The sequence below is a fragment of the Pan paniscus genome, chromosome 16 (genome assembly GCF_029289425.2).
Source record: "Pan paniscus chromosome 16, NHGRI_mPanPan1-v2.0_pri, whole genome shotgun sequence".
NCBI classification, from domain to species: domain Eukaryota; kingdom Metazoa; phylum Chordata; class Mammalia; order Primates; family Hominidae; genus Pan; species Pan paniscus.
This window is the reverse complement of record NC_073265.2, coordinates 50,981,730-51,002,878: the sequence shown is the minus strand read 5'-3', so window position 1 is coordinate 51,002,878 and position 21,149 is coordinate 50,981,730. Positions and strand designations below refer to the sequence as shown.

Sequence of the window (21,149 nt, the reverse complement as noted above, 5' to 3'; positions counted from 1 at the left end):
ATTTCTGCAACCATATGATAAAATTTGAATAGATGGGGAATTGTTTCCTATGGATAAGAAAAAAAGTAGAATCTATTTCTGGTGAAGATGTAGTGAACATTGTTGGAATGACAACAAAGGATTTAGAATGTTACATAAACGTAGTTGCTAGAGCAATGACAAGGTTTAAGAGGATGGACTTCAATTTTGAAAGAAGTTCTACTGTGGGTAAAATGCTGTCAAACAACATCATATGCTAGTTGTGAAAAAAAATTAATCGTTTTATTTTTAAAAATTGCCAGAGCCGCCACTTGGATCAGCCAGCAGCCATCAACATCTAGGCAAGCTTTTCCTCCAGCAAAAAGATTATAAGGCTTAGATGATTGTTAACATTTTTTATTTTTAAATTATTTTATTTTATTTTATTTTATTTTATTTTATTTCTAAGACAGGATCTTACTTTGTCACCCTGGAATGCAGTGGCACAATCACAGCTTACTGCACCCTCAACCTCCCAGGCTCAACGGATCCTCCTACCTCTGCCTCCCAAGCAGGTGAGACTACAGATGTGCCTCACCACACCTGGCTAATATATTTTTTTTTTTTTCTGTAGATGGGGTTTTGCTATCCTGATCAGGCTGGTCTTGAACTCCTGGGCTTAAGTGATTCGCCCACCTTGGCCTCTCAAAGTGCTGGAGTTACAGGCGTGAGCCACTGTGCCCAGCCAATCATTAACATTTTTTAGCAATAAAATATTATAAAATTAGTGTATGTGCAATTGTTTTTTAGACATAAGGCTATTTCATCCTTAATAGAATGCCTTATTTTAGTGTAAATATGACTTTTATATGCACTGGGAAATAAAAATATTCATGTGACTTGCTTTATTGCAACATTTACTTTATCACAGCAGCCTGGAACTGAATCCACAATATCTCCAAGGTATGCCTGTATTCAAGTATCCAGAGCCTGGAACATGAGCTTATTAGCAGCAAGGGGCTGTGATCTTTTCTTTGTGACTGCACAGCTTCTAGTCCAGGCCTCCTGGGAGCTGATAGATATTTGCTGAGTGAATAAATGAATGCCCAAATGAAGGCTAACCAGGGACATGAGCTAGAATGGTGAAGACTTCAGACAGGAAACCAGCCCAGAGAGAGGGAGGCTGGTGATGGATGGGGACAATGCCAGAATGCCAAATAGAAGTAGTGCAAAAAGTCACACACCAGAGCAAAGGCCACACCCGGGCCAATTCCCACATAGGTTTTTTGCTGTTGGTGGTTGTAGTGCCCCCAAATTCTACATTCTAAAGGGAAGCTATAGATTTTCTTGGTGGCCCTTCAAACAGGCAGCTTGGTCCTGGCCTTAGAGCATCCCAGGAAACTATAGAGAGGTGGCTTGACCAGAGGCCAAGTGTGGGTCGCCTTTGGTGCTAGGGTCTCTGACTCTGACTTGCATGACTGCATTGCATACTTCCTGTTTTGAGCAGAGACAGAAATCATGAGGTCATTTGTGTGTGAGGCAGCTTTGGGCTCTTTTTTGCACAGTAGGCCAGAACTATTGCAAAATGCTTTTGATCACGTCATTAGTAGCAGTTTTTTTTTTTTTTTCTCTCTCTCTCTCTCTTTTACCTTCTTAATTGAGATCCACCATTTGACACTGGAAGATTACACTCAATGGGCATCTTAGGCCCACAAAATAGGTATACTCAGACTCAAGCAACATTTATTTGTTTATCCTTAAAAACCTTTTATTATAGAAACTATGAACCATCACATACTCATTTAATATCTTCAACAATTATCAGCTCCTACAAACTGCCTCCCCCTGAAGATAATTCAGACAAAATATAATTTCATAATCTAGAAGCTAAAAATTATTATCATCATCACTACTACCATTACCACTACCACCATCACCATTATCCTCAAAGCTTCTTTGAGAGTCTGGTAAGAATTATAGACTTCATCATCAGAAAAATGCATCTGCCTGCCTGTACCCCCAATCCTTTGTACCATTGAAGATTTTCAAAATTCTTGAGGTTTTGCTAAGGACTCATGTTAAGAAACCTTGCTTTGGTCTGAAGTAATCAGTTCTGGTCTTAATTCTTGGACCTCTGTCAGTGAAGAAGACTGTTGATTAAAGCAAGGACAATGTGATGTTCCTCAGCAGAGTGAAGAAGCACAGGACCTCCAATCCTGATTCATTACTTTAGTGTGTTTCTGAGGAGTTACTTGCATTACTATGAAGCACAAATTATTATTTTCATTGAAGGTGGAAGTATCTCAAAGCCTTTAAAAGTAATACTTATGAATATGTAATAAAAAGTTAGTCTGGGTTTATTGAAGTAGCAGGTACTTTTAATGAATATTAATGAAGAAATATGAGACTAAAAACGATACTAGGTTATAATACTAATGCACTGAAATTGAGAAAGATAAATTTTAACAAAATGATTAAAGTAATTGATGCTAAAATACTTTTTATATGTTCCAAATTTTTTAAGGGACAAGAAATTACTTTGGAATTAAGCCAGCAAATGATGTGTTTAAATGCCAGCCTGGCTACAGTTGTGTCATTACTAACTTTCATTAAGTATTGAAAAATCTATATGGGGTGTATTTCGATTTCCTAATTTTGCTCGTTTTAAAAGAGAAAAGTTAAAAAGGGGAATCCATCACCAGCCTGGTATTTAAGCTCACGATCAAGATGACCAGCATAACATTTAAGATACAAGCTGCTGAAAATAATTGATCATCTTATGTGCAGACAATTTATTAACATATGGCAAAGATTATAGGCATAAATATGAGAATCAGCATAAAATCCTCTTGCTTAAAAGTACTAAACATTATCATTTAAAAAACAGTAGACATTATTAGGTAACCAAGCAGATATCTTCTCAGGTCTTGGGAATGATTTCCTTCCATTTCTGCCATCTACCTTCTCTTCTGCTAAACCCACCTTCAATTCCCTTTGCAGTGGTAGTCAGGCTTCCCCATTACCTAAGGGTTCTCCTTGACCATTTAGAAAGATAGTGATGGCAATCACTTAATTAACTACATCATTATCTCCTAAGTGGCTTCACCAGGGAGATCTGAGCTCACCTTTGGGATCTTTACCTATTTTTTTAATCACTCTATCATCTTCAGCCTAGTATATTTAATAGAATTAAGAGTAAGCATGCTAACTTCTGACTTGGTCTCTCTCTCTCTTTCTCTCTCATTCCACACACACACACACACACACACACACACACACTCTTTTCCCCTCTGTGTGAGCTCAGACTTGCATTACCGAAATAATGTATATCCAGAATTTCTAGATAGTAGGAAAATTTTGAGCGTGTCTTTAGTCGGCCATCTTTCTAGAACTACAAGCTTGTCTTAGTTTGCCTCTATCTTTGCTTGGCCTTGTGTAGTGTTGGCTTCATCCTCAGATTCCACAATATAGTTTCTAGAAAGATCTAGGCTTCTCCCTTATGGTATCAGGAGGACACCAACAGTTCCAGGTGTTCACATCAACAAATTTAGAGGAAAAGTGATGGTCTCTTCTGGTAGTTTTACTGAAAAAGAGAATAATTTCACTTCCCTGGAAACTCCCTGGTCTCACTGGCTGACATTGGGCTGTGTGCCCCTGAGCCAGTCACTGTGGCTGCGGATGGCATATGCTGAGTGGCTGAAGCCCTCAGGGAGCTCGCCCCCACACTCTTCAAGCCACGTGGGTGATAATGGGACAAAAAATAACAGTATTCTGTCCAGAAGGAGGGTAAATATGTGCTGGACCGCCAGTAGGAGATGCCCATTTTGCTTTCCTTTTTTTTGTGAGGCTGAGTTTCACTCTGTCACCCAGGCTGGAGTGCAGTGGCCTGATCTTGGCTCACTGCAACCTCCACCTTCCATGCTCAAGTGATCCTCCCACTTCAGCTTCCCAAGTAGCTGGGACTACAGGTGCATGCCACCACGCCTGGCAAATTTTTTTGTATTTTTTTTTATGGAGAGAGGGTTTCATCCTATTGCCCAGGCTGGTCTCGAATTCCTGAGCTCAAGCAATCCACCTGCCTCAGCCTCTGAAAGTGCTGGGATTACAGGTGTGAGCCACCATGCCCAGCCCATTTTACTTTCCTTTTCGCTTTTACCTGGCCACATGTTTAATGAGATGTGTCCAGGTTCTTGTTATGCCAAAATGTGGGGGTTTGCAATGGTGGGGTCATCAAATGGGGATCAGGAAAAATATATGCAATATCTTCATCTGCAGGCAGAGAAGTTGTGTTATACTGTTATTTAGTTAAGTCTGTTATTAGGACTTGAAAGACCTACAAGTCTAAAAGTCAAGATAGAAAGCAGAGCGTTTGTAATACCTGTGGTTGATGGTACTAACGCTATCATAAATAATCATAATAACACAGCTGTATAGAAACTTACCATTTATAGAACACTTTTACACTCATTTACATTTAATGGTATATGTAAGGCAGGTGTGAATTTCTTTCCTAGTAGCAGAATCCCCACAAACATACCAAATAACCCAGTAACTTGTAGAAGTAACAGCTTGTGCTAAAATTAAAATGTTATTTTGGCATGTAAGTAAATATGTGCTTCAAATTATAACACATTAGCTACTCAAAGGTTTATGTAAAAAAGATATTTACGATAACAAAAATTGAAAACTCCATGAATATTGAACACTAATAGAATGTCTCAATAAATCATGATACCCACTCCATTGCATTATTAGTAGATGATTTTAAAATCATGCCCTTAAAGAATGTCTAATGACAGGAAAAGTTCATTATATAAGTGATAAAAGCAATTTTAAAATCTGAATGAGCATATATATTCAGTGTGTTTCCAAAAACAAACACATATGAATGCAAAGTGTGCACAAGCCTAGGGTAATTCTGGGAATATTTGGGAATTGTTGTAGCTGGGTCCAGCCAATCAGAATGGACACCTCTGTTCTCCATTGGTGTGGCCATGCCAGTATTTACTGACTCATTATCTATCCTCAAAAAACCAACAGTGAAAAGATTATGAGATTGATTTTTCTTTTCTTATTTTAGTCTTTAAAAAATTTTTGTGCCTTTCTCTGTTTTCTAAATTCTGTACACTGAGAATGTGTTGTTTATAGTAAGAATTAATAGAAAAGGATATGATGCCTTAATATTCCTTTTAGTGAAAGTAATTTATAATTTCTCAGAATTATACAATGTTTTTTGCATTCTTTTCTGTTTCTGTAGCCCTTTCTCACCCTTCACTGAATTTGTCTGGACTAAAAGTCCATGCAATTTGCAGAGAATACCGGGAATGGGCCAAAAGATGTGCTTTTTGAACTGCCCAACGAAGCCAAACTAAATCAACACCATAAAAAAGAAAAGTCTACCATCTCTTAGTGCTTATTGGTGTGAAACCACAATGTAACCAGTTGTATTTTTAGTGGAGGAGTCTTACAGGCCAGCCTACCTATTGACTATAAAAATCTCTTCTCTGTCAACAGAGGAAAATAATTACAGTATTCATTTAACTTTTACTATGCACTGGGCTCTGTTCTAAGCCCTTCTCTGAGATTATTTCCTTTCATCCTCACAACCACCCCACCAAGTAGTTGCCATTATTGCCTTCATTTTATAGATGAGGCTTAGAAAGTTCAAGTAATTTGTGCAAGGTCACACAGCTAGCTGCAGCGGAGCTGAGATCTGATATGAGAGTCTGACTCCACAGCTTGTGCTCTTAATCAGTTCATTATCCTGCCATCATTATTTCATTTGTGTGTGTAAGAGCCAGCATCACTCTGAAAATAAGAGTGCAGACACACTATACTTACACACACACACACACAAAAGAACATACTGTAGTAGATGCTTAATAAATGATAGATAAGGATACTTATTGTTATTAAACCTGTTGGCATTTTAAAATCCTTCTAGTAGACAATGTAGCATAGGACATAGAGCCTCTCGTCTTCAGGGTCTTCTTGCTTTCTACACTATGTGATGGTATCTATGGTCTTTAAGCCTCAGTTTTCTTTCCCACTGAATGGAGATAGGAAAGATAACTTTCAGCGCAGTGTGAATTAAACAGGTAAAACATATAAAGCCCACAGACTAAAGCCTGGTACAAAGTAAGAGCTCAATCAATATTAGTTGTTTCTAAGTGAAATAACTTAGAGATGGAAATATCTGCCCCTAGGAAGCTACAAAAAGAGGTTTATACCTGTTCATCAGTAAAGCTTCCATGACGTAGAAAGGGAAGGCACAGAATCACAAATCATAAAGGTCAGCATGGAGCATTTAGTCATTATCTTCACTTCTGTGTGCCTGATATTTATTTGCACTATATATTCCCTATTTTTCCCCCTTGAATAGCCTCCTCCTAAAAGACCCTGCTTTGCTCTGTAGTTTGGTTAAGACAGTCCCTAATCGATTTTACATATACTGCTCTTATGTTGTTTTAAGATTAGAGTGAATTTCAGCTGGCAAGGGTTTTCATGATTGCTTGTAAGTTCTATCCATTCATAATATGGCTGAAGTGAAGAGAAATGTAACCAGTAGTTTAAAGTTAACATGGTACGAGGCTAATGGGGCACTAATTGAGCAGTGAACGCCTAATTAGGAATCACGGAGGGCTTGAGCTGGCATGTGGCGAGTGAAGGTTCCCAGTGAATGCGTGAGTTGTGGATTTTGGAAAAAGGACTAACTAAGCTTAGACGTGTCTACACTCTTCTTGCAGCCCAATGGGCCTTGTCATTCCAAATTTTCTTTGCAAGTGGCAGCTTCTGGGAAAGAAATTCTTATTTGTGGGCTTGAAAAGGTGGTAAGAGAAAGTGCTCCCTCTCCTTCTCCACCCCCCACCGAGGATGAAGAGGACAAGCAATTGATTTCTGAGGCAGGCGATCTCTAAATGATTGTGTACTCCCTGATAATTTGGGGAGCTGCTAACATTTATGGAAATGGGAATATATTTAAAATTCAAACATATAATTTCTAGCTATTTCCAACCTCCCATATGTGTATCGCCAAAAGTGAATTTTGAGAGCAGTAGTGGGAAAATACTGCCTGGGGATAAAGAAAAGTTACCGCAGGAGTCTGGTTTCTATATTAATTTATTTCACAACAAGAGCAAATTCCTTTCCCTAGGGGAGTATTTGACAGAGTAATTGCACTAGGGAACAGTCACTGTTTCATTTCGTTTTCTTTCTCTCTTTTAAAGTTTCTTTGTGAAGCAGAGTGTCATAAATCTTCCTGAAAGAGCAGCTTAAACAAGATATGTGGGCTGTGAGATACAGGTTTTATTTGTGTGTATGTACAAGTATATGATGAATATATACACCTTCACTCATTCATTGTTGGATTTCAGAATGACATTTTCAACAATTAAAAGTGAAAGTTAAAATTTTTGAGATTAGAGGCACTATGAAATGCATCTTTCCAGATTTAGAGAGGGTAAGAGAACACATGCCATTTACATATTACTGATCAGGAGCGAAAACCATAGACCTAAGCTTGACTTGCATTGCTTCTGACCCAAGTAGTAATGATTTTCTTATAAAGCATTGTAAACATTTCAATTGTATCTATAATACAAATTTTAGTCAACAAACTGCTATACCTGTGATGGTTTTAATGGTCAATATCCAGTTATTAATTAAAAAAATGCTTAAAGGTAGACAGATTTGAGAGGCATGTCTTTCTGAACTCTAGCGTTTGATTGAGAACTGGGCTCCAGTATCCTGTAAAACGCAGCAGCCTCCTGGTTCCAGACTCCTTCGCACCATCCCGAGGGTCTTAGTACTGTCACAGGCTCTTGTTAAGGTCTGGAAAACCTCTAATAAACTCAGCTGCACCAGGGTTTAGAGACTGAAGATGCTGTTCCTCCCAGGAGCATTTGTAGCTGCAAAGACAACACAAGTCAGAGGGATGGATTCCACTATTAGAAACATGGAGTTTCATGCGTGAGGAGGATGTATTTCAGGATGGGAGGTTTTCTGGCATACCTCAGTTATTATCATGAACAAAGCATGCACGTAATGCTCACATGCTGCATTCTGCAAGGAAAACGAATGTTTACAAAAATAAAAGCGTTACAAAAATTTTAAAAAGTAAGAGAGGTAATCAAAGGCACCAGAAAAATAAGAGAAAAATAAATTGATTCTAAAGGGAGGAATAACAGTTCAAACAGATATTAAATTATGACATTATTACCATTATTTTCATTACTACAAAGACAATATAACACCAAGAAAGTTAGGAAATTGACAAAAATAGTTTTCATACTCCTTTTCCCAGTAGGAAAATTACTCTTTTTAAAAAAATTATGTTCCAACAATCTCATTTTCTAGATTAAGAAACCGTTATTGAAAAAATTAACTCATGTGCTGATGATTACACAGGTCAGACAGAACTCACCAAGACTGACAAACAGGACCTATTTTTAAGGAAGGGTTATAAATTATTTTGGAAAGTACCTTGCTGATTTTCAAGTGCCATCAACTCATGCCAGCCTGTGTCCAATAAAGACTCCATGATCGAAACATTGCATTGGATTGCATTCTCTCTGGCTTACAATAGGAATGAGAATCCTTTATGAGCATCTCCATAGCCCTAGAACAAATTATGAAAGGAAAACTGGGACAGATGCCAGCATTCCTAACTCAAAGCCCAGCTCATCCCCTTCTGCACTTTGCTACTTTTATTGATTGAATTGTTAAATCTAGAATGGATGCTGTTCATAGTTTTCTCTGCATGATTTGTCCTTTTAGATAAGGGTGGTGCTTCTTTTCATGGGAAAATAAGTTTAGGTTGGGAACAAAAAGGAACAGCTCTGTGGGGAAGTTAATATTATGACCTTTGATAGCAGACGAGACTATCAGAAGGTTGAGTGGGGAGACTGAGTCAGGCCCTGACTTAGGCCTTCACCCTTCCAAAGCCCATGCTGTCAAACACTATGTCAAGGCAGAAAATCTGTAGGAGGCATGGTATTGCTCCTCAATTCTATGACTTGCCAGACATTGCTAGTTGAGATACTGTTTTCTCTTGAGTCCAAATAGCCTCAGAATCTTTTCAACACATCACAGTTACTACCAACCAATGCAAACTGACTGTTGTGTGAAACCTATTGGCCACCACAACTGCAAACCTCCCCTGAATTAGGCTTATATGGTGGGTAGAGCCCTGAACATCTGCCTGGATCACTTATGTGAGTTTGTGAGCAAATGCCTTAAACTTTCAGAGCACCATTCTCCATATTATAAAGGGGAAAAATCCTACCCCCCTTTCCAAGGCTGGTGTAAGGGACACATCAAATAAGAAAACACATTTAAGAGCACCTGGTAAACTGTTCAAATTGAAGGATAATAATAAAAATAATTAGTTTTACAGATGAGAAAAATTGGTTTTGCTTACACAATTCACTTCTTTAGGTATTTACTACTTTTAACCCTTTTAAAAATAAGATTTAATATGCTCTTATATTAATTATCTCATTTAAAGCCTAGACACACAGAAGCAGGGATAGTTGCTAGAATTGTGGCATGAAGTTCCGCTAATGATTTTGTTTTCAGTTGCTCCCTTTCTACATAATAATATTGTTACCTTTCCTGGACAGATGAGGGTTTCTTTAATTACTGTGAAGTAGGTCCCTTTTTGTTTCTTGGGTAGTATAGCTTCATCTCTCTTTCCATGCTCATAGCATGGGGAAATTGAGGAGCAGGACTATTTACAAAAGCATGAGTAAGGTGAAAGACCACCACCAAAGGAAGTGCCCTACCCTAGGGCTAAAATCAGTGGGGGAACTGTTACCTCTTGGGCTTGCAGAGGGACAGGACAGGGCGGTCATTACAACCCAGAGAGGATGGCCATTCAGAACCCTGGCCTTTGGCAGAGGAATAACTGCAGCTGGTGCCACCCTTTGACCCAGTAGAAAGGGAACCCAGAGCTTAGAAGGCACAGGAGGTGTTGGTGGGATCCTTGTGCTCTGTCTCTTGGGCACAGAGAGGTGGGCTAGGGAGAGACTAGGGTACACAGAGGACACCTGGAGCAGTAGGCATTCAGAGGGGCGAGCAGAGTGGTGCTTAGAGGCATTAGATTTATTAGGGGCTATGGCAAGATGTAAAGAGTAGAGGAGAAAGAGGACCCTGTGACCCCAATGTCTTGACCATCCAGTTGGGAAGCATGTGGCCTTATATTGTGGAGAGATGTCAGACTGAATCACTCTTCTGGAGGCAACGTGGAGACCCAACATGAAGATCTTAAACCAACCATACATTCTCCTAGGCTCTCCAAGCTCCATCTCTCAAGACAGTGGGATTGCCAGAAAGGTAATATCTGCACTAAACTTCCTTAGTTCCTGATGGAAACATCCTCCCAGGGCAGTGATAGAATCCTCTGTCCTCCATGTTTTACCAAGGATTGAGCTTTTTGAGAAGTCACTTAAAGAATATTTCTTTGCTTAAGTTTCTTCTAGAGATAATGATGATGATTGTGTTGTTCAGAGAGCCTGCCATGAAGTTCTTGAAAATCAGCATTTCTCATAGATGATCACTAAACCATCTTCATCAAAACTACCAGGAATGTGTGTTGAAAACAATGATTTCTAGGTTCCAGGCAGGACCTACTGTGTCAGAATCTGCAGAGGGATCCCAGTCATTTGTTTAATGTAGGTCTTCCAGGTCATTCTTGGGCACCCTAAGTTTTGAGGGCCACAGCTTTAGAGTTTTGCACCAGAGAGAACAGTGTTGTTGAGGCCTAAGCAATTGTGATTACCTCATGTGATCATGAACTCTCTGGCAGCATGGTTCAAGCATCTCTCCCCTTTTGCTACTTAAGCTAATTCTTTTACCCCTGTATTAATCACTTACATGTATGTTTAAGCCACCTCAAACATTTTCATTAGTTCACCACGTGTGTATCATTAAAGTTCGGCTATCATAAAATAATAGTTTTTTTCTCCTGCTGACTCATAGACACTTGTTTCAGACCCTGCTCTTAATATAAAAATTGTACTTTAACTTTTGATTTAACTTTCTTATAAAGTTACTTTTAAACTCACACCTTTGATTTAAAAGCTCACATTCTGACTTATCTATTTACATAGTACAGTTTGACTGTATGCCTAGAATCCCAGCACCCACAACCACCTGCACTTATATTTAAAAACGGGTCTTATTTCTTGAGTATCTCCCTTGGGGTCGGCAGGGGGTCCAGCTATGAGTACAGAAGGTGAGGGTCATTGGGAAGGGTTCCCAGAGATGCTGTGTGAGGCTGCCATGGACGGCTTTATGCCAAACATATTTCCCAGGGGCTCTTGGAAAGTAAAGATGCAGTGAGGATATTCATCTGTTTTTAGTGTCTGACATACTTGGTTTCAGTCCTGGCTTTGTCACTTACTTCTGTGTAGATAACTATGAACATATTTTTTAACCTCCTAAGCTTTATATGGTTTTAGAGATTTCATTGGAGGAAATAGCAGTAGATTGGATTAATTGAAAATGCTATCACCCCACAGCATTAGTGGTAGATTGGATTAATTGAAAATGAGGAATGAAGCCAGGATGACACTGAGGATGTGTTTTGGAGGTCAGAAAAGGGGATGGTTCCCAGGAGCACCCTCGGGTAGCTGTAACATGTTTGGGGGCTGACCGCAACCAAATTAATTAGGTAGATCCCACTTTCAGCATCCCATGAGCTCTTTTCAGATTGGCATCCTATTTCTCTGTGCAGGTGCCCATTGACCTGTCTCAGTGGTTAGCAAACTATGGCCAGTGGACCAAATCTAGCCTGCATGCCCAATTGTTGCAAATAAAGTTTTATTGGAGCACTGTCACATTCATTCATTCATTCATTCATTCACACGTTGTCCATGGCTGTGTTCATGCTGCAACAGCAGAGTTATGTAGTTGTGACAAAGACCAAGTGGCCCACAGAGCCTAAAATATTTACTGTCAGGTCCTCTAGAGAAAATGTTTACTGACCCTTGTTCCGGGACAACAAAGCTTTTTTGGTCCCACCTATCCCTTTCCCCAGGGCCCTAGGAGGAGATTGGCTGATCTGATGCATGCTCCTGATGAAGTTGTTCCTGGTGTCAGCCCTCCCCGGTAGGGTTCTCTTATCAGCATTAGCCTTTAAAGCCTGGTCCTAAGAAGGAAGCGATGTTGAAACTGATGATAGAATCAGTGGGGGTGCGTTTGGGATTGTGGAGATTTTGTCTTCACTGAAGTCGTACTGCATTGACTACACACTTACAGAGAATGAACGTGTCTTTACTATTGGTGGAACTAAAAACAGCTTTTACTTACAGATCTCTTTCCTGGTCATTAGGAGCAGCATCCTGACGTTGGAAGAGAGGCAGAGATTAAAGTGAAGATAGCGCATAATCGGGGAGATGTGGGGCTACAGCTTAACCCCCTTTGGGCCTATTGGGTATCTCTTCACTGTCCTGAGTGTTTAACCACCTTGAGGGTGTGGGTGAGTCCTTAAGGCTAATGAAAATTCAGTAATGAAAGGTGAGTCCTGCTGCTTCTTAGGCTAAATGCTAGCCAGATGTGCTGGGCTGCCTTGGACACACCTTCTACTCCATCCCCACCTTCCACCCCACTTCCACCCCACCCTCTGGTGATTGTAGAGACCCAGTGACAGAGAGTTTTGGTGTAAAGTTGTGGGGCTGACTCCCCCCACCATCCGAGTCTTTTCAGTCTGGGCAAGGACACCTCCCAGTCCTTTAACCCTCCCACCCATCCCCCCCCATGCAGAAGCTCCTTCCCCTTGGCTCGCTTTTCATACACTTCCACTCCTTTGGATGCCTCTTTCCTTCTGCCAGGGCTGCCATCTCCCTTCGAACCTAGATCTCATGTCTCCTTGCTGTGAATCTTTCCTTGGCTTCCCCAGACAGAATCCCTTCTCTTTCTGCGACCCCAGAATATTTTTCCTACTTTGTTGTAGCTTCACTCAGATGGTGTATTTGCATTTTTATCTCTTGCTTCCCTGGAAAGTGGGCAAGGACTACATCGTTGTCATTTTTGCATCCCCAGTTCCCAGCACAGTATCTGGCATGCAAGAGAGCACCAGTAAATGCAAAGTAATAAAGCAGCAAGTTTATGAGCATGAGTTAGAATCTGTGGGACTCTGGACAAGTGGCTTAACCTCTTTAAGCCTCACTTCTTCACTGTCATGTGAGAATAATAACAGTTCCCAGCCATAGGATTGTTATGAGGATTAAATGAACTGATTAGGTAAGGGGCGTAGCACAGTGCATGCTACACAGTGAAGACTCAATAAATGTTAGCTAATGCAAGTGCTAATAATACCCTCCACTATTTAATTATCTGATATAGTTGACAATAGTACTGATAACAATTTGATGACTGAATGACTTGATGGATGAATGTCTATTTCATTCTCTTTTATTCCCTTGATGGGGCCATGATAAAGACAGTGGTTTGCTACCAAAATGAAAGCATTGTCCTGGGCAGTGAAAGGACCTGATTTCTTCAAAAGTATCTCCTTTTCTGGAAGGCCTTCCCTCCACTTGGGCAAAGTTTAGAATCTCTGAACTTTCCTTTTCTTCAATCAGGTCAAGCACTCCTGTGCAGGGAGGAACCGACACCAAAGGCCAAGGAATGGGCTCCAACACCCCAACTCATTAATATCGTCAGCATCCTAACAAATGGGAGGCCGGAGAGCCAGACCGAGCGGCCACTTGGTCACATGGCGGGGGTCTGCCCTGGGGCCCTGCGCACATTGAGCGGACGGGCACAAGTGCCATCTATATTTCTCTGCACAGCCCCGGCCCCCACCTCCCATGTCAGCCTGCTGAGCGGGCTTGGCCCAGGTTCTTGTGCTTCACAGAGAAGATTTATTCCTCAAGACTGACCTACATGGACGTATGTATCTGAATTCACAAAAGCTTGAGTTTGATGGCAAGCAACGAAAGGTCAGAAGAAAAACAGGCAAGGCATTTAAATCAAAATGATGAAACTGGGTAATTTCATTAGCAACAGTTGTATTTACTGGAAGTCACAGATGGTGCAGTTTAGCTCGTAGCCAAGTTTTTAGGACAAAATAAGAATGAAGAAAGAAATATTTCAAGGGAGAGGTGGTTAAAAATTAAATAGGCACCAGATGGCTCAAGATTGTCCTTCCTATAAATTTGGTGAAGGAAGGCATGCTGAATCCAAAGGCTTTCTGAATGGGTTTAGAGTTTGAAAAGGAACTTTAGGAATATATAAGGCCTTTAAAAGAAAGCAATATTAAGTTTGGAATGATATTGAGTGGAGGTGACAGTATTATATAAACCCTATTACATTTTATTTACTTATTATTTATTTATTTAGCATTTATTAAGAACCTCCTGTGGGCTGGATCCTATTTCTAATGTCTGTTAATGATACTAAGGAAGGTTATAGTTTCCTGGAATATTGGAAAGCTCCTTGCTTAGGCTAAGAGGGGGAAAATGTGGATTTGAAATACATTTAACCATGAAGACACACTTGTTTTTCCTCTGGTACATTTGGTGAGAAATGCTTCAATAATTTCCCATCTTGTAGAGATTAAAATTTAAGCTCTGTACCATGCCCCGAGCCCATCGTGCGCTGGCACTGTCTACTTCTTTAGATGAGGAGTTCGCGAAGTAGTAAGCTGGCGTGCATCAGATCGGGAGAGACCTGCATTTCAACAAGCAACCTAGTTGTTGCTATTGCAAGCTAAGGATTGAGAACTACTGTTCTAGACTCTTCTTTTACCTATCCTCATGGTATCTTCTCTTCAACCTGCTGGGAGCTAGTTGTCACTCTCTGAACTTCTAAGTCTGTTACTTTTACATCTTTGTAATGATATTCCCTGACATGTTTTTGCAAGTTTGTCCTCATGTTCACCCTCCACATCTGAGTTTAAGAAGCATCTCCCGCTGGGTGCGGTGGCTCACGCCTGTAATCCCGGCATGTTGGGAGGCTGAGACAGGTGGATTATCTGAGGTCAGGAGTTTGAGACCAGCCTGGCCAATATGGTGAAACCCTGTCTTTACTAAAAGTACAAAAATTAGCTGGGTGGAATGGCAGGCACCTGTAGTCCCAGCTACTCAGGAGGCTGAGGCACGAGAATCACTTGAACCTGAGAGGCGGAGGTTGCAGTGAGCCAAGATCTCACCACTGCAATCCAGCCTGGGTGGCAGAGTGAGACTCTGTTTCAAAAAACAAAACAAAGCAAAAAAAAAAAAAAAAAAAAAAAAAAAACGCAGCATCTCCTCTGAGCCAGGTGTAGTAGCACACACCTGTAATCCCAGCTACTGGGGAGGCTGAGGCACGAGAATCGCTTGAACCCAGAAGGTGGAGTCTGCAGTGAGCCAAGATCATGCCACTGCACTCCAGCCTGGGTGACACAGCAAGACTCTGTCTCAAAAACAAAACAAGCAAACAAACAAACAAACAAAAACCCCTACATTTTAAAGGAAATTGACCTGTTCTAACAAAACTTCCACTAGTTCAGGGTGATCACCAGCAATTTAAATGTCTGCAGTAACAAAGCTCATTACTCTTCCGAGGAAGCTCTATACCTTAAAACGATGGGATTTCTTCAACAGAGGATGCTGAGAATGTATACATTTTAAGATTTTATATTCTTTGCTCATTTATTTGCTTTTTTAATCCATTGAAAAAAATTTCTATTCCTAAATAATTTCAAATTAAGTCACATCAGGCCGGGCGCTGTGGCTCATGCCTATAATCCCAGCACTTTGGGAGGCTGAGGCAGGCAGATCGCTTGAGGCCAAGAGGTCAAGACCAGCCTGGGCAACATGGCAAAACCCTGTCTCTACTAAAAATACAAAAATAAGCCCGGCATGGTAGTGCATGCCTTTAATCCTAGCTACTTGGGAGGCTCGGGCACTAGAATCACTTGTACCCAGGAGGTAGAGGTTGCAGTGAACTGAGATCGTGCCATTGCACTCCAGCCTGGGCAAAAGAGTGAGACTCTGTCTTAAACAAACAAACAAAAAGACAAATTAAGTAACATCACATATAAGTGCTTTTGAATGTCAGGGTTCCAAGATCCAATACCCAGTAATGTATAGTGCAAAGCCATCTCCTTATCTTTGGGTCGCTACCACATTTTCTCCACAATTTAAGTTCTGTGTCACTTTACAGTCTCCAACACTATTCCATCTTAATTCTTGGTAATTTCATTATAAATATACATGATGCTCCCAATACATTTTTTAAAGTGAATTAAATAACCTTTATTTTTCTTGGCCCTCTCAATTCCCTGATCTCGTCTTGCTGATGATTCTATCCTACCCTAATTCAGCTGCTCACTTTCAAGGTCAAAGCCTAGACCTTGTCATTACTAATAACTGCAGTGCCACCAGCAATCACAATTTTAAACATCTCCTGACCACTCCTTCTCTCTTTCTAGCTCACGTGCTTTTCTACACCAGCTCCAATAGCCCTTCTTCACCTATTAGCCATGAATCCACCAACATTATGTCTCTCTCGAAATTTCCAGAAGCCTTCTCTTTTTTCCTTACCATTTCACTTCCTTTGCACACCTCCACCTTCCTAGTTTCTCTCCTAGTTCTTCATTCTGGCTTGCTTAGCCACAAGGCTGATTATATCCAACTCATTATCTACTCCAAGCCTATGCCTGTGCAGCTGGAGAAAACATAAGACCAAATTGAGGTCTTCACCAGAGCCCTTACTGCTGTTTTCTCTCTCTTTCTTGGAAACAACTGTTTCTACTCTCTCCTTGTCTCCTGAAACCCTCAGATATCTTCCTTACACTTTCAGATAGACCTTGCCTTCTACATCGCTAAAGAAAACAATTTCACAAAGAGGAAATCGGTAAAGAACTTCCAGAGTCCTGTCACCATCTCTCCCCTCTTCCACCCTGTGCCTGGCCTGATAATATGGACAAAAAGTCAATGGTGCTGTTTCTCCACATGGGCCCTACCTCTTGAGAGGGGGGTCACTCCAGCTGTCTTCTCCTTTCCCTGTTGGAGGAGCAGCTGCGTCCCTCTCCACTGGCCTTTCCCCACAGCATACAGATCTGTCTGCATTAAAACTCTGACCCTACTTTTTCCTTTAACTGCTGCCACCCCTCCCCTCATGAGCGACTCTCTCCCCAAGAGCACAGTCTCTGGTTGCTGCCCGATGTAACTGTTGAATCCTATCATCTTTGGTGATCTCAGGATTGAATATTAGGTGATTAGTACAGTGGCATATTGTCTTTTTACTTGTTCTTCAAACAACATTATATTTCAGTGAAGTTATGGGTAATCATGATTTTCTTCCCTTTACTTATTTGTTCTTTCTAAATTTTCTATGATGAATATGCAATACTTTGGTTAAAATGAGAAACAATAAAATTATATAAAAAGAAACACCATATTTTATGAATACTTTACAATCAATTGCATTTTTATAGCAAAAAATTGGCAGTGTGTTGGAGTGGAATGGGCATTGGGATTGGGGCCAGTTCTACTCCTGACTTGCTCTTCAGAAGACACTTAAATTCTCTGAATTTCAGATGCCTCAGCTGTGAAGGGGAGAAACTGCCATTTTCCCGGCTTTCCTTTCAACAATATTGTGAAGGTCTTAAAAAAAAAAAAAAAAGGATGTCAATATGCTTGGGGGCTACATGGATGTAAGCTCCTATTACTCCTGGCCCAGACACGTGTGAGCTACATGGGTAACATCTTTGTTTTACTAATGAGGAAATGAGCACCCTGAGATGGGACAGGTTTCAAACCACATCCAAGGAGAACAGTAATAAGATCAGCTTTTCATGCTTCTTGGCCAGGTTCTTCGCTGTGTCCCAATTTCTTCATCTAACCCACTCCCAAAATATCTAGTGAGATGGATTCTTCTTCCTTCCACCGAAGGTGATTGTCGGGCTGGCTGACAAGAGGTGGGTACATGAAGGCATCTTGGCCAACCAGATGCTATGGAGATATTGGCTGAAGGTCGTTGAAAGCATTTGGGTTTTAAATATCTGTTAGAAAGAATACTCCTTAGCCATGTGAGATCCTCAAGAAGACTGACCTAATAGTTTGGCTGTGTGCTAAAGTTGCAATCTGGAATCTATGACACCAAGGCCTTCTTGGGTGTGGGAGTTCTGACTCGTGTATGCAGAACCTGAAGTGTTTGTGTTAATTGTTTTTCTCCTAGCCCTTTCTTTGTTTTCTCAATTTTCTTCCTTTGACTTGGTTTAGTTTCTAGTAAGTAGGAAGGGGACACCCCGCTGATACTGCAGAGGGAATAGATTTAGCGCATCCCTAGGCTTGACCCATTTTTCATATTAATCATATGCTGGGTGAAGTGCTTTCTTCCCCTTCTTTTGTCCTTAGGTTCAGCCCTTGAACTCTTAGTCCAAGATCTGATAAAAGAAGCCCCGTATTCACTGAGTTGAGTAAATTTCAAGGCATTAAACTGACAAGCAAATTCCTTCACTGCCCAGCCCTCCATGGTTTGCCTGATGGTTTGGTCCCTTCCTCCTAGGAGGGTGCTTATCTCTTGCTTTCTACCAATCAGCATTCCCAGCCTTCACAAGGAAGGGAAAAGCATTTCCTGAATGTCTACTTTGTGCCAGGGATATTCATATACATTGCTTCATTTAATCATCAAGACCCGTACAAAGCACATATTAGCCCAGGTCATTGAAACCCTTTGACCTTGCTGTATAGAGATGTAGAAGAACTGAAGCTCAGAAAGCTAAGAAGCCACCACGCTGGGATTCAAAGCCAGCTCTACTTCCAGAGCAGAGCTCTTTCCAGCACCTCCAGCAGTTTTTACAAGACTTTTTTTCTCTGAAGTTTTCCTTGACTACCCTTCCCTCTCTTCCCATTAAAATGAATGCAATGGTTGTCTAGCACACTTCCTTGACCCTCATCCTTCCCTACTGAAGAGCACAGATATTTTCAGGATTGTCCTTGAGTGTGCTGTGATGCTGACTAAACCCGTCCAGACAGGGACACCTGAAGCTGCTTCCTGCTGAACGAGGGGTTTCCTGGGGGAGGAGAAGGTCTCTACCACCAGGCTTAGAAATGACATGTTGGTTTTCTTGACAATTGGATTGTTAGAGTTTTCAGAGAAAGAGTCTGAATCCAGAGAAGCACAATTTAAATGTAAATGAATGTTTTCATGGGTATTTGGAGGGACTCTGGGGTTGGAATACTGATGTGGTGGTGCTTAATAACACCCAGGGAGCTGACTTTGGAGGTGCAGGGGTGGAGAATTGCCCCTCCTCCTGTTCTTATCTTGATGGAAAGAAATGGATCTGCTCTGGCTTAAGGGCCACTCCCAGCCTCTTCATGTCTTCTTGTCAATCAGTTGGTGAAAATTCAGTAGTGGAAAAGTACTTATTGAGTTATAGAAGGAGTTGTAGAAATGGCCCCTGCCTCTTGATAGTTAGAGCCCAACCAGACTGCCCTTAGAGAATCTCTTACTGTCCAATGTGATTGTCTTTTCTGCCTCTGACCTTTAAGCTGCAATTTGTACTCTACTCTAGAGGGCTGTTATTCTTCATCTGCTTAGACCTCAGGGAGCCCAGGACTCAAGGCTTGAGTTTTTGTTCTTGGCCCTACCTTCCTATCCCCGAGATAGCTTGTCTGTCCCCCCTGGATTCAGTGGTTCCTCTTTACTGTTCATTCTTCCCCATACTTGGACTTCTGGCTCCAGCATTCTCCTGCCCAAGTGCTCAGATCCTATGCTCGAGGACAGCCTTGTCTCCTTGCAGGTAGAGAGCATGTTTAATCCTGCTGTGTACCCCCTAGGGCAGAGCTGGTAGTAGATGTTCAAAAACTGCTGTTTTTTGAAATTCACACACACAGAAATTCACTTTCACAAAATTCACAAGATTAAAAATTCACAAAATCCACATAATTAAAATTCATACACATACACACAAAATTTACTTTCAACAAACATGTAATGAACATGGATGAGCATAAGGAATGGTTTTAAGATTAATACATTAAAACAGATAATATGTTGTCTTAGTCCATTTGTGCTGCTATAACACAATAGAATAGACTGGATAATTTATTTAAAAAATAGAATGTATTTTTCACAGTTCTGGAGGCTGAGAAGTCCAAGATCAGGGAGCCAGCAGGTTTGGTGTCTGGAGAGGGCCCGCACTCTGCTTCTAAGATGGTGCCTTGTTACTGTATCCTTCAGAAGGGATGAATGCTGTGCCCTCGCGTGATAAAAGGAATGTAAGGACAAAAATGGCAAATGCTATAGAAAGCTTTTTTTTGTTTTGTTTTTGAGACAGAGTCTGGAGTACAGCGGCATAATCCTGGCTCACTGCAACCTCTGCCTCCCAGGTTCAAGCAATTCTCTTGCCTCAGCCTCCCAAGTAGCTGGGATTATAGGTATGCGCCACCACACCCACCTAATTTTGGATTTTTAGTAGAGACTGGGTTTCACCATGTTGGTGAGGCTGGTCTCAAACTCCTGACCTCAGGTGATCCACCCACCTCAGCCTCCCAAAGTGCTGGGATTACAGGCCTGAGCCACTGTGCTTGGCCAGAAAGCCTCTTTTATAAAGGTCTTAATCCCTTCATGAGACAGGAACCGTCATGACCTAATCACCTTCTAAAGGCCCCACCTCTTAATACTTCTGATGTTCCTCAACTTATAATGGCGTTATGTCCTGATAAACCCACTGTAAGTTGAAAATATTAAGTCAAAAATACATTTAGTACGTGTAACCTATCAAACATATATAGTTTAGCCTAGCCTACCTTACATGTGCTCAAAACACTTACATTAGCCTATAGGTGGCAAAATCATCAACACAAGGCTTGTTTTATAATAAAGTGTTGACTATCTCATGTCATTTATTGATACTGTACTAAAAGTAAAAAACAGAATGGTTGTATGGTTACTTTAAGTACAGTTTCTACTGAATGCATATCACTTTTACGTTATGGTAAAGTTGAAACATTGTCAGCTGGGCCATGTATTACAATGAAATATTACACCACATTTTAATATTACCATGTTCTTATTCAACATGAATTTTGGAGGGGACATGAACATTCAAACCACAGCACCTGTGGAATCACAAGCTCCCTCCTCCTCCCTGCTCCCCGCCAGGCTAAAGGACATATGAAGACAACAGAAGATTTTTCTTCTTAGGTGGGGAGTAAGTTATGATTAAAAATACAGTTTGTTCTCCATTCAATTAA

General features: G+C 40.9%; 1 long non-coding RNA gene across 1 annotated transcript; it reads right to left on the bottom strand.

The window, feature by feature from the left end:
- Window positions 1-7,059: 7,059 nt before the first annotated feature.
- Window positions 7,060-8,526, bottom strand: LOC130540854 (uncharacterized). The gene is made up of 2 exons (XR_008954857.2): window positions 8,440-8,526; window positions 7,060-7,865 (listed from the first exon to the last, which is right to left on the bottom strand). It is a non-coding gene; the product is annotated as an uncharacterized LOC130540854 (long non-coding RNA).
- Between the last annotated feature and the right edge of the window lie 12,623 nt (window positions 8,527-21,149).